The 14,854-nt window shown below is 41.6% G+C and overlaps 1 protein-coding gene and 1 pseudogene across 3 annotated transcripts in view; both read left to right on the forward strand.

Annotated features, from left to right (window-relative positions):
• MRTFA (myocardin related transcription factor A) overlaps positions 1-14,854 on the forward strand; it is a 222,560-nt gene that overhangs the window by 49,410 nt on the left and 158,296 nt on the right. The gene's annotated exons all lie outside the window — the stretch shown is intronic.
• Positions 3,362-4,849, forward strand: LOC141407833 (large ribosomal subunit protein uL4-like; annotated as a pseudogene).

The raw sequence follows: 14,854 nt of genomic DNA on the forward strand, positions 1-14,854 counted from the left end.
AATGCCTCAGGCCTCTCAGTAAGAGCTCATTATTCTGGGTTTTTGTTCATTTCATTTGCTATTTATTTATTTATTTATTTATTTTTGAGATAGAGTCTCGCTCTGTCACCAGGCTGGAGTGCAGTGGCGCGATCTCAGCTCACTGTAACCTCTGCCTCCCAGGTTCAAGCAATTCTCCTGCCTCAGCTTCCCAAGTAGCTGGGACTACAGGCGTGTGCCACTACACCTGGCTAATTTTTTGTATTTTTTTAGTAGAGATGGGGTTTCACCATGTTGGCTGGGATGGTCTCGATTTCTTGACCTCGTGATCCGTCTGCCTTGGCCTCCTAAAGTGGTGGGGTTACAGGCGTGAGCCACCGTGCCCAGCTGCTATTCATTTATTTTTAAAGGAAATAATTTATTGGTTATTTCTTGTGTGTGTATACAGATCAGGTATCAGCTAATTTGGAGAACTCTGCTCTGTGCATAAGTATTCAGATGCTCAGTAAAAGATGTGAATATTGTCGTACATTTGAGCTTTTCCTTTTTTTTTTTTTTTTTTTTTTTTTTAAGACGGAGTCTTGCTCTGTTACCCAGGCTGGAGTGCAATGGTGTGATCTTGGCTCACTGCAACCTCTGCCTCCTGGGTTCAAGCGATTCTCGTGCCTCAGCCTCCTGAGTAACTGGGATCACAGGTGTGTGCCACCATGCCCGGCTAATTTTTGTATTTTTAGTAGAGACGGGTTTCACCATGTTGACCAGGCTGGTCTCAAACTCCTAAGCTCATGATCCACCCACCTCGACCTCCCAAAGTGCTGGGATTGCAGGCATGAGCCACCACGCCCGGCTACACTTGAGCTTTTTAAAGGCCTACCTGCCATATTGGTTTGTTTCATTAATGGTGATGTTAAATCTCATCATTTGGTTGAGTTCCTGTCTGCCAGATTTATCCATTGTAAACTGTCTTTTCCCGTTTGTGATACATAATCTGTAGAGCCATACTAATTGTTTACTTTTGATATCTCTTGTATAGAAGTACCATGTGGTTGTCACAGTAGCAATACGTCTTCTTAGAGTAACAAACTAACCTGGCTAACAGTGTTTAAAAATTGAGCATTATGGCCAGGCGCGGTGGCTCAAACCTGTAATCCCAGCACTTTGGGAGGCCGAGACGGGCGGATCACGAGGTCAGGAGATCGAGATCATCCTGGCTAAAATGGTGAAACCCTGTCTCTACTAAAAAAAATACAAAAAACTAGCCGGGCGACTTGGTGGGCGCCTGTAGTCCCAGCTACTCAGGAGGCTGAGGCAGGAGAATGGCGTGAACCCGGGAGGCGGAGCTTGCAGTGAGCTGAGATCTGGCCACTGTACTCCAGCCTGGGAGATAGAGCGAGACTCTGTCTCAAAAAAAAAAAAAAAAAAAAAAAATTGAGCATTATGTGGAAGACAATATGTGAAAAATGCAAAAAAATGAAGTTCAGAATTCGTTTAATTTGAGCTTCTTTGTAATGTGAATTTTTTTTTTTTTTTTTGAGACGGAGTCTGCTCTGTCACCCAGGCTGGAGTGTAGTGGCACGATCTTGGCTCACTGCAACCTCTAACTCCTGGGTTCAAGCGATTCTCCTGCCCCAGCCTCCTGAGTAGCTGGGATTACAGGCGCGTGCCACCATGCCTGGCTAATTTTTGTATTTAGAGATGTGGTTTCACCATGTTGGTCTGGCTGGTCTTGAACTCCTGACCTTGTGATTTGCCTGCCTTGGCCTCCCAAATTGCTGGGATTAAAGGCATGAGCCACCGTGCCCAGCCTTGTAATGTGAATTTTTAAGTGCAAAGTTTAAATACAGTTGCTTAAGAGCCTTGGGATGCAAATCTAGTTTTCCTTAGGTCATAAGGAATTTTTGCTGACAACCCTTTCACAGTTGTACTTTCGTAGACATTATTAACATTTTTCATAGTTTTCAGACAAGTTCTTTCCTGCTTTTAAAATTCCTTCCTCCAGTCTTTTCATGTATCCCTTGGAACAATACAGGTCTTACTGAGGGGTCTAGAGTTGTCTGGGTTTGAACCCTGGCTCAGCAGTTACTTAACCTCTCTGTACTTTAGTATTCTCCTTTGTAAAATAGAATAGTAATACCATATAAGTTTTTTTGAGGATTACATAGGCATTTGGTACTTTTTCTGGTCACAGATGTTCAGTAAGCCTGTATATTATTATTCTCAGTCTGATAAAACTTGTAATAGGCAGTGACTTTTTCCTTTATACGCTGTACATGTATACATAAACATATAAATGTACCTCATAGACATTGCTCAAGGAAATAATCATAGACATTCCTTCTGTAATTGTCTCTGTCCCTATCTTGGGGGGAAATTTAGATTCACTTTTTTAGGTTACTTGTAGGATCCATATGTTAACCATACACCCCCCTTTCCACCATGTCTACATTTGCTGCATATTACTTTGAATATAATACTTATGCACTGTCTAGTGCTATGAAAAAAATGGTAAATATTATTTCTACCTCAGACTATATGATCTTTTTTTTCTTTTCCAGAGACAAGGTCTTACTCTGTTGCCCCAGGCTGAAATACAGTGGCACCGTCATAGCTCACAGCAGCTTTGCATTCCTGGACTCCAGCAGTCATCCTGCCTCAGCCTCCTCAGTAGCTAGGATTGCAGGCATGTGCCACTATGCCTGGCTGATTTTTAAATTTTTTGTGGAGATGGAGTCTCGCTGTGTTGCCCAGGGTGGTCTTGAAGTCCTGGGCTCGAGCAGTCCTCTGGCTTTGGCTTCTCAAAGCATTGGGATTATAGGTGTGAGCCAATGCACCTGGCCCAGACTATAATCTTAATATGTATGTTGGAAATGGTTAAATTCAAGGCACTGTTACTACCTTACATCTCTGACCTGAATTGGAGGCCACAGTTCATTAAGTGGCAATCTATTCATCTAAGGACAGCTACCACCTAAATTTTTCAGTGGTTCTCAGTGGGGAAGGTACCGTATATCCAAAGGGTATTTGGAAATGTATGGAGGCATTTTCGGTTGTTAAGTGACTGTGGGTGAGGGATGCACCACTGGCATTTGGTGCAGAAAACTCAGAATTGTTCACCCAAAATGCCAATAGCGTCACTGTTGTGAAATTAAGCTAAATACTTTGGTAAATCAGTAGATAATGTTTTATCTTAGTTATAAAAAAATGTTGAGCCTGGGCGTGGTGGCTCACGCCTGTAATTCCAGCACTTTGGAAGGCCAAAGTGGGTGGATCACAAGGTCAGGAGTTCCAGATCAGCCTGACCAATATGGTGAATCCGCATCTGTACTAAAAATACAAAAATTATCTGGGTGTGGTGGTGCATGCATGCCTGTAGTCCCAGCTACTCAGGAGGCTGAGGCAGGAGAATCGCTTGAACCCAGGAGGCAGAGGTTGCAGTGAGCCGAGATCGCACCACTGCACTCCAGCCTGGGCGACAGAGCGAGACTCTGTCTCAAAAAAAAATGTTGGAGTGTGGCCTTCTTACCTTTCCATGGCATGTGCTCATCCACTGTTGTCAGTGTACTCTGAAAAAGGGGAGTCATCTGGCAAAAATGTCACTTTGCTTCCTGTATTCAAGGCTCCCATTTCACCAGATATTGTGAACTTTGTTCACACCAATTTGCACAAAAACAACAGACAGCCCTATCTTGTTACTGAGTCTTGAGGTACTGGCAGAGTTGGGTCTCACATTCCCAGAGTTTGAGGTGGTGGAACTCACTGTTCTGGCCAGGGTGCTTTTGGAAATATCTGTCATGGAGGCCACATGTTTGCAGCAACCAAAACCTGGCACTGTTGGCACTGTAGAGTGAATACAGCCCAGAAAACGATATGCTATCTGTTCTCCCCTGGGTGCCTCTGCCTTACCAGTGCTGGTCATGTCTAAAGGTCATCATATTAAGGAAGTTCCTGAACTTTTTTTGGTGGTCAGAGATAAAGTTGAAGGCTACAAGACAATCAAGGAGGCTGTTTTGCTACGTAAGAAACTTAAAGCCTGGAGTGATACAAAAAAGGGCTATACCTCTCAGCAAATGAGAGCTGGCAAGGGCAAAATGAGAAACCATTGTATCCAGCACAGGGGACCCTGCATCGTCTATAATGAAGATGATCATATTGTCAAATCCTTGAGAAACATTCCTGGAATTACTCTGCTTAATGGTAAGCAAACTGAACATTTTGAAGCTTGCTCCTGATGGGCATGTGGGACGTTTCTGCATTTGGACTGAAAGTTCTTTCTAGAAGTTAGAGAATTGTGTGGCACTTGGTGTAAAGCTGCTTCCTCAAGAGTAACTGCAGTCTTTCCATGCACAAGATGATCAATACAGACCTTAGCAGAATCTTGGAAAGCCCAGACATCCAAAGCCCTTCAAGCACGTTGCAGGAAGATTCATTGTAGAGTCCTGAGGAAGAACCTCCTGGAAAACCTGAGAATCATGTTGAAGCTAAACCCATGTGCAAAGACCATGCAGTGAAACACCATTCTTTGCCAGTCCAGCAATCATAAACTCCGGTTGGAGGAGGCAGCGGTGGCGGTGGCGGCGGTGGCGGCAGCAGCAGCAGCAGCAGCACTAGAGGCCAAATCAGATGAGAAAGGGGATTGTAGTCAAGAAGCCTGTGGTAGGGAAGAAAGGAAAGAAGGTTGTTGGTGTTAAGCAGAAGAAACCTCTGGTGGGAAAAAGGGCAGCAGCTACCAACCAAGACATCAGCAGCTGAAAAAAAAACTTACCACAGAGGAAACGAAGCCTGCTGCATAAACTGTTGGTTTATTCCATAAAGGTCGAATAATTTTGGACAGCTTATTTTAAATAAAGACCTGATCAATGAAAAAAAAAAAGTTATTGCTCATGGCAGGAAGCTTTTTGGATGAATCCTTCAGAGCTGTAGTATGTAATCTCTGAATTATTTAAGGGGAATTAGGCCATATTTTCTCAGTTGGGAGAGAAGGTTTTGTCCTGAAGATTCTGAGGGTGTTTGCCATTATGAATGTGTTTTGGTAGGGTTTAACCTCTAAAATTAAGAGTAGTTGAATGGCTAGGGTGGTTTAGTGGTTAAAGAAAATTGGCATTATTCCTTTAGTAATCTTTGTATCCTCATGGTTGATGGAAATAATACAATTTGTGCCTGGCATTCCAGTGATGCCTGGATATTGTTTGTCCTGTTCTTTCTTTCCTTCTTCGTCTTTTTTTTTTTTTTTTTTAAAGAGCAAATGATGTATTTGTTTGGCAGATCAATAAGATTTCATTAGGTATGTAATTTAACTTGTTCTAGCTTGTTTCACTTGAGGCTAGTATAGGACTTTGACAAAGATTAAAAAAAATATATTTATTCTCAACTTCCACCTCCCATTTTATCAGTCTCTAGGGCAATGTTTCTCAAACATTTTTGGCTGTGGGTCATAGTTCAAGATGTATTTACATTGAGACCCATTACACGCATAAGTATATCGGTATCTAAAACAAAAGTTTCATGAAATAATACTTACCCTTATTAGGTGCAGTGTAATCTGGTTGTTTCTATTTTATTCCATTTTATTTAATTGCAAAATGTTGAGGTTGGCCTAGCACGTTGATTCTGTGACCAGTGTATTATGAATTGCAGTTAAAAATACTGTGTTAGGATATATGTTCATGAAATTTTAACTCAGGCTTTAAAAATATATCCCAAGTCTTACTGTCTCTGTCTGCCCAACTATTGCCCTTGGCTAAGCCACCTTCATCTCTCTCTTAGACTTCTCCAGTAGCCTCCTAATTGCATTCTCTGCTGCCTCTCATCCCCTGCCATCACCTAGCTCTGTTGTTTTAGCTGTCTAATTGATGCTTTTAAAATGTTACTCTGGTCATGTCGTCCTTACTATTACTTTCTTTCCCCCACTTTCATTTATCGTGGTAAAATACACATGAAATTTACCATCTTAATAATTTTAAGTGTATAGTTCAGTGGTATTGTATACATTCATAATGTTGTGCAACTATCATCACCATCCATCTCCAGAACTCTTTTCAGCTTGTAAAACTGAAACTTTACACCCGTTAAACGAGTAAGCCCCTATTCCCTCCTCCTCCTTCCCCCTGGAAACTACCATTCTACTTTGTGTCTATGATTTTGACCACTCTAGGTACCTCATATAAGTGGAATCATACAGCATATATTACTTTCTGTTATAAATTTAGTCTATGGGATTTTTTAAAAAGTTTATATAATATTTTGCATACAAGTTAAAAATTAAAGTAGTAATCATCGACCTCAGACATCTAGAACAAGTTATACCATGGAGCCTTCCTGCTCAGCAGTATTGAGGCTTGGACTGCCTTGTTTCTTCTTCCCTTCAGATTGGCAGAAGTGATTACTTCTCTGGACTTGTTGTAATATTTTTGTTTTTTAGTAAGTGAATATAAGGAGAGACTTGACTTTTTTTTTTGAGATGGAGTCTTGTTCTTTTGCCCAGGCTGGAGTGCAGTGGTGGGATCTTTGCTCACTGCAACCTCCACCTCCCGGGTTCAAGCGATCCTACCATCGCAGCCTCCCAAGTAGCTGGGACTACAGGCGTGTGCCACCACGCCCAGCTAATTTTTGTATTTTTAGTAGAGATGGGGTTTCACTGTGTTGGCTAGGCTGGTCTTAAACTCCTGACCTCAAGTGATCCACCCCCCTCAGCCTCCCAGAGTGCTGGGATTAAGGTTTGAGCCACTGTGCCCAGCCCAAGAGACCTTTTTTTTTTTTTTTTTTTTTTATACGGAGTCTTGCTCTTGTTGTCCAGGTTGGAGTGCAACGGTGCGATTTTGGCTCACCACAACCTCTGTCTCTCAGGTGCAAGTGATTCTCCTGCCTCAGCCTCCCAAGTAGCTGGGATTACAGGCGTGCGCCACCACACCCGGCTAATTTTGCGTTTTTAGTAGAGATGGGGTTTCTCCATGTTGGTCTGGCTGGTCTCAAACTCCCAACCTCTGGTGATCCTCCCGTCTCAGCCTCCCAAAGTGCTGGGATTAACAGGCGTGAGCCACCGCACCTAGCTGAGACTTAGCATTTTATTTTTTTTATTTTTATTTTTTTTGAGACGGAGTCTTGCTCTGTCGCCCAGGCTGGAATGCAGTGACGCCATCTCGGATCACTGCAAACTCCGCCTCCCGGGTTCACACCATTCTCCTGCCTCAGCCTCCCCAGTAGCTGGGACTACAGGCGCCCGCCACCACGCCCGGCTAGTGTTTTGTATTCTTAGCATTTTAAAAGACAAGATAATGTGCTGAGCCAGACAGCTCAAGATGCTCCACATCTATTTTATTACTTGCTTTTGGAAAAGGCACTATAGTAGTATGTATGGAAAGGCTGACTTGGAAGTCATGACGTCTGGGTTCTCCTGGCTTTGCTGCTTTCTTACTTGGAGACCTTGGGCAAATTGCTTACAACCCTTCTGAACTTCAGTTTCTTCAGCATCTGAAACCATTGGATACTTTGGATTTCTTCAAACCCTAAAATTCAGAAATTCTGTCATCTCTTTGACAAGGTTTTGAGACCGTAAAAGATTCTGTTTTTCTGTTCTGCCATTCTGATTTTTTCCCCATCTACTGTAATATGAATGCTTAGAAGAAGAACAGTGAATTTTAATCTGTCACACTCAATTATTGTGATGAAATAATTCCAGAATTGTGTTTATAAAATAGTCTGGACATACAAAGTACTATGCAGATGACAAGTACTATATATACCACTATGGGGATAAAACTGGAGATGAGCACCTCATCCTGTGCACTTTCTGTGAACTGCTCTGTGGTTATGATCTTATGATCCACTTAGAGCAGTGGTTCCCAACATTTTTGGCACCAGGGACCAGTTTTGTGGAAGACAGTTTTTCCGTGGACCAGAGCAGCGGGGGCAAGGTTTTGGGATGAAGCTCTTGCACCTCAGATCGTCAGGCGTTAGATTCTCTTAAGGAAAGTGCAACCTAGATCCCTTGTATGTGCATTTCACAGTAGGACTTGTGCTGCTATGAGAATCTAATGCTGCCTATGAGAATCTAATGCCGCTGCTGATCTGAGAGGAGACGGAGCTCAGGCGGTAATAGTTGCTCTCCTCACTCCTGCTGTGTGGCCTGGGAGTAAGGTTTGAGCCACTGTGCGCAGCCCAAGATACCTGACTTTTTGTTTTTTTTTTTGAGACGGAGTCTCATTCCTGCTGTGTGGCCTGGTTCCTAACAGGCCACGTACTGGGAGTTGGGAACCCCTGACGTAGAGAGTCTTTTGATTCTGCTTTCCTTGAATTGCAAGGCTGATTGGTTGCAGCATTCTCTTTGTATTATGTTTTGTGGCTTGAGTGTGCCTAATCCAGCCAGAGGTAAAGCTGGGGAATTGTCCTCTTCTTTGGTCTTGGGGCACTTCAGGAAAATTTAGCTTTAGAAAAGATAAGGTTACCAAAGTTCTGACTGCCTAGTTTGTGAGCTGGGCCCCTAGTGTCACATAGGGAGCTATGGTTTCATTATTACACATTTTGTTTTTCACTAAATATCATAGGTTTTTTCTCTGAAATGCTAATGAGCTGTCATGTGACTGTATTTGCCTTCAAGTTATTGGGAGGATTGATAGACACATCTGTTATAGGCAAAACAAAGCTCTTTTTTTTTAATCAGGGAAGAATATTAGTAATAGAGCTCTTTTGTAGCTCTCAGGCTTTTCAGGCTCTTTCATAGTCCCATTTGTTAAAGACTTTTTACTTTATTTTGCCTCATTTGGCAGAAGACATGGAGGTGCTCTAAATCTATTAGCTGCTTCACTCCAATGAGACTCTTACCATTGTAGTACCTAAGGGCACAGTTCAGCTCACCCCTGTGTACTCATGGTCAGATTGCCATCAGCCTTCCTTTTTTTCATACAGAAAGAACCGTAATGTGCATACTCTGTCTGTATAACATAATGAACTGACTTCTGGGCAACTTTAATTGTAACCTTAAAGGAGCTAATGATATTCATGTGTTAGGTAGGTTTACCTTGATTTTTGGACAAGTAGTGCAGTTTCCCAGGGAATCAAAGTTAGATTGCTTTACATTGTAGAGAAGGGTGTGTGTGTGTGTGTGTGTGTGTGTGTGTGTGTGTGTATGTGTATAAAGTTAAAAGCTTTGTTTTGTGACTGTATTGAAGGAAGTAACCTAGGGAAGTTTTATTAAGACTGTGAATAAGAGCAAATTGATGAGTTTTTTTGGAAAGAGGATTAAAGCAACTCATAGGAATTCAGCACCCTGATGTATGTCATAGTGCTAAAATTTGCTTAGTGTTAAAGTCAGATGGCATAATGTAGAGTTACCATGTGACCAGCAATTCCTCTCATCATTATATACTCAAGAGAATTGAAAAAATATACCAACACAGAAACTTGTACATGAATATTCATAATAGCATTATTCGTAATGGGAAGAAATGGAAGAGTCCAAATGCCCATCAGCTGATGAGTGGATAAATAAAATGTGGTATAGCTATACAGTTGAGTATTATTTGGCAATGAAAAGGAATGGTGTACCAATACACGCTTCAACATGGATAAACCTTGAAAACATTGTGCTAAGTGAAAGAAGTCTGTCATAAAGGACCACATACTGTATGATCCCATTTATGTGAAATGTCCAGAATAGGCAAATCACTAGAGACAGAAAGTAGATTAGTAGCCGCTGAGGGCTGGAAGAGAGGGGAATGGAGAGTGACCACTTGAAACAGGAATGGGGTTTCTTTTTAAGGTAAAGAAGATGTGTTAGCTAGTAGTGATGGTTCCCCAGCTTTGCGAATTACACTGAAATCCACTGAGTTGTATACTTAGAAAGGCTGAATTTTATAGTATGTGAATTGTATACCAGTAAAGCTATTATCTAACAAGTAGGACCAAATTATCTGTATGGGTAAGATACCTATCTTTTTTGCTGAGTAGAGCTATATGAAATTTTGATACATGGAATGCCTTGATTAAAGATACTCTGTATCATAATTTCTCTAAAGGCTTATGTCAACTTGGAAATCATAATTGCGAAGAAAACCTTTTTTCGTATTGAAGAATTAAATGTTAGATGTAAAATTCCATAGCATCTGACTCTATGGATGCCCACAAGAAAGGAATAAGTTGTATATATATTATATATATATTATAATCTAGAACTAGAAATATTACAGAAGGGAAAGCCCATATGTATATGCCTCATAAAACTATAAAGTTGGCTCTTTCTCAAACAATGGGATACTAGTTTACACACTTACATTTTGCAAATATTATAAAATCTAATACTACCAAGGCTGTGGGAAAAGAGAAACCCTAATACACTGCTGATGGGTGTGTAAATTAGAGCTCTGTAGAAAGTTTTTGGCAAGATTTTGTGAAGGTGATGAATATATCCTATGAACCAGCAGTTCAGAATATACATTTTATATATCTTTTGCATAAATGGTGAACCTTCCATTTATGCAAAAGGAAACATGTACATGCGTTTTAATTTCATTTATATTTATGATAGGAAAAAATTTGGAAACTATAGAGAAATGGATAAGCAGGCAGTGGCATTTTAATGCAACCTATTACTCTAGTACAGTTAGAATGGACAAATTGCGTCTACATGTGTCAACATAGATACATCCTGGAAGCATTATGTTGAGAAAAAAGAAAGCAAGTGGCTTGGCATGGTGACTCATGCCTGTAATCCCAGTGCTTTGGCTGAGGTGGGAAGATTGCTTGAGGCCAGGAGTTCAAGACCAACCTGAGTAATGTCGTGAGAGCCTGTTTCTCTTATTTAAAAAAAAAAAAAAAGAATAAAAATAAAAAGCAAGTTACAAAAAGTTAAATGTGATACCTCTTATGATCATTTAAGACAAAATAAAAACATGCCTGTAGTCCCAGCTACTTGGGAGGCTGAGATGAAAGGATGAGACAGGACAATTGCTTGAGCCCAGGAGTTCCAGTCTAGCCTGGACAGCTTGGTGAGACCCCATCTTTTAAACAAACACATCAGTCAATCCAATACTGTGTTGTCTATGGAAAACATATGTATGCTGCAAAATTATTTTAAGATGTGTATTAAAATAAGCTATATTACCTTCAGCAAGATATTTATTTCTGTAGGAGAAGACAGCACAGTGGAATGAAGAGGGAAACTTTCAGCTTACAGTATTCTTTCTTTTTTTTTTTTTTTGAGACGGAGTCTTGCTCTGTCACCCAGGCTGGAGTGCAGTGGCCGGATCTCAGCTCACTGCAAGCTCCGCCTCCCGGGTTTACGCCGTTCTCCTGCCTCAGCCTCCCGAGTAGCTGGGACTACAGGCGCCCGCCACCTCGCCCGGCTAGTTTTTTTGTATTTTTTAGTAGAGACGGGGTTTCACCGTGTTAGCCGAGATCGTCTCTCGATCTCCTGGCCTCGTGATCCGCCCGTCTTGGCCTCCCAAAGTGCTGGGATTACAGGCTTGAGCCACCGCGCCCGGCCTACAGTATTCTTTCTTAAAATCTGATGCAAATAATGGCAGTATGTCATAAGTTATATTTGGGTTTATAATTTCATTTTTTTGTATTTTAAATAAACTCTTTCATAATTAAAAATTTGGAAAAGTCACCAGACATAGTGACTGACACCTGTAATCCCAACACTTTGAGAGGCCAAGGCGGAAGGATCGATTGAGGCTAGGAGTTTGAGACCAGCTTGGGCAACATAGCAAGACCTCATCTCTACAAAAATTACAAAAACTACCTAGGTGTGGTAGTGCATGCCTGTAGTCCCAGCTACTTGGGAGGCTAAGGTGGGAGGAATGCTTGAGCCCAGGAGTTTGGAGCTGTAGTGAGCCATGATGATGCCAGTGCTTTCCAGTCTGGGTGACAGAATGACACCCTGTCTCAAAAAAAAAAAAAAAAAAAAAGAAAAGTGAAAAAAATCACATAGGATGAGTTAAAAAAAATCATTGGGCTTACACTTTTTTTTTTTTTTTACATGTTTCTATATTTGCTGTCCTAAAAATTATTCATCCTAATAGTTATTAATGTTGGTTTTTGAAGAAGTACAATGAATGTGGTTCATATCTTGGGTTTTTATTATAAAATCGCCCCTTGTCCATATTTTGATTATTTTTTCCTTGATTGAAAAGTGCTTAATTAACACAATAATGTTAGACAATAACACATGATTGAATTCTTACTAAAGGTGCATGGGTTTTTATGTTTTATAGTTAGGACTTTGGTTTCCCTCTATAATAGCATTTGTGTCTTTTTTTTGTTTGTTTGTTTGTTTTTGTGTTTTTTTTGAGATAGAGTTTTGTTCGCTCTTGTTGCCCAGGCTGGAGTGCAGTGGTGCCATCTTGGCTTACTGCAACCTCTGCCTCCTGGGTTCAAGAGATTCTTCTGTCTCAGCCTCCCAAGTAGCTGGGATTACAGGCGCCTACTACCACGCCCGGCTAATTTTTGTATTTTTAGTAGAGACAGGGTTTCACTATGTTGGCCAGACTGGTCTCGAACTCCTGATATCAGGTGATCCACGTGCCTCGGCCTCCTAAAGTGTTGAGATTACAGGCGTGAGCCACTGCACCTGGCCAGCATTTGTGTCTATTGGTTTGTGTGAGAATACTGCCTGATAAGGATTATACTGCCGTCTTTCAGATGTTCTTTACACATACTTTAATTCTGAGGAAGGCTGTAAACTAGTATGATACTGGCAGGTGCTTACCACATTGTTGGATGCCTTAAAAGTTTATTGTTATGAATAATATTATTTTTAATAAATGTTTACTGTGTATAATAAGAAAGTGTAAATTACTAGATGGAAGTATGCTTTTGACAAGCTTCTTGGAGACAGGGTTTTTAGAACTGAAGAATGGAGTGAGGGATAGATTATGACAATTATTTTAGTTGTTCATCTTAAATCTTAAGGGAATTAGCACAAGATATGCCTGCCTTCACAAGACGTGGAAATTCCTTAGCATTCATCTTTAAATTAGCAGACTTGGCTATGGATATTTTCCCTGTTAACATTAGTTTCCTTTCTGCCCTTCTTCTTTTTAGAGTTGGAGTCTCACTCTGTTACCCATGCCGGAATGCAGTGGCATGATCACAGCTCACTGCAGTCTTGACCTCCTGGGCTCAACCTATCGTTCCACTCCAGCCTCCCAAGTAGCTGGGATTATGGGCATGCACCACCATGCTTGGCTACTTTTTATTTATTTTATTTTTTATTATTTTAGTTTTTTGAGACAGGGTCTCTCTCTGTCATCCAGACTGAAGTTCTGTGGCACAGTCTTGGCTCACTGCAGCCTTGACCTCCTGGGCTCAAGTGATCTTCCCATCTCAGCCTCTAATGGCTAGGACCACAGCTGTGTGCCACCACACCCAACTAATTTTTGCATTTTTTTTTTTTTGTAGAGCTGGTGTTTCACCATGTTGCTAATGTTGTCTCGAACTCCTGGGTGCAAGCAATCCGTTTGCCTCAGCCTCCCAAAGTGTTAGGATTACAGGTGTGACTCACAGTGCCCGGCCCAAACTGGCTAGTTTTCTAAAAAAAAATTTGAGAGAATGGAGTGGGGTCTCACTACATTGCCCACACTGGTCTCAAACTCCTGGCCTCAAGTGATTCTCCTGCCTTGGCCTCCTGAGTCAATGGGATTATAGGTATGAGCCACCGTGCCTGGCCCTTCTGTCATTCTTAGAGGAAAGGATGTTACATACCATCTCTTCTGTTTAGTATAATGTTCCCTTCCTGATTTCATTTTCTTTTTTCCTCCAAGAAGTTACTGAGTTTTTTTACATTTTAGATTGAGTTTTCAAGTTAGACTTTCTTCCAGAGCAGTGTTTTTTTGAACTGCAGTATGTGGCTGGGAGTAAGTAGTGTTACTGAAAAGATCATGAATTCTGGCTGGGCCTGGAGGCTCACACCTGTAATGCCAGCACTCTGGGAGGCCGAGGTGGGTGGATCACTCGAGGTCAGGAGTTTGAGACCAGCCTGGCCAATGTGGCGAAACTCCATCTCCACTAAAAATACAAAAATTAGCCAGGCATGGTGGTGCGCGCCTGTAATCCCAGCTATTTGGGAGGCTGAGGCAGGAGAATTGCTTGAACCCGGGAGGTGGAGGTTGCAGTGAGCCAACATCACACCACTGCCCTCCAATCTGGGTGATGGAACAAGACTATCTCGGGGGAAAAAAAAGATGATGAACTCTAAGGAATTTTACCAGGCAGTGGTTTAAAATGATAAGATGTAGGCCGGGCGTGGTGGCTCACGCCAGTAATTCCAGCACTTTGGGAGGCTGAGGCGGGCGAATCACGTGAGGTCAGGAGTTTGAGACCAGCCTGACCAATGTGGAGAAACCCCATCTCTACTAAAAATACAAAATTAGCCGTACATGGTGGTGCATGCCTGTAATCCCAGCTACTCGGGAGGCTGAGGCAGGAGAATCGATTGAACCTGGGAGGCAGAGATTGCAGTGAGCCGAGATCGCGCCATTGCACTCCAGCCTGGGCAATAAGAGCGAAACTCCATCTTAAAAAAAAAAAAAGATCAGATGTAGGGATGTTTTTCTCTGTGTCTGCCCTTTCCTTTTGTACCTACCTTTTGAAGGCATGTCAGAGATGGGTAGTGCCCCAGAGACGTTTAGAAGTGGTCACATAAACATACCATGTTTGTAGCCAAAATGGTGGTTTATTTTGTATTTATCTTGTTACATTTGATCATTATCAAGTAAAATGGTTACTGTCCCTTATGTACATAACATCCTTTAAAGGTGTGCTTTCTCTCATTCCAAAATGGAGCCCTTCAAGTTGGAAATACACTCATATCAGGAATATTTGGGCTTCTGAGCTGTAGTTTTCTGTTCAATCTCATTATAGTCTTTTTTTTTTTTTTTTT

This window comes from Macaca fascicularis, chromosome 10 (assembly GCF_037993035.2).
Source record: "Macaca fascicularis isolate 582-1 chromosome 10, T2T-MFA8v1.1".
Classification (NCBI taxonomy): Eukaryota; Metazoa; Chordata; class Mammalia; order Primates; family Cercopithecidae; genus Macaca; species Macaca fascicularis.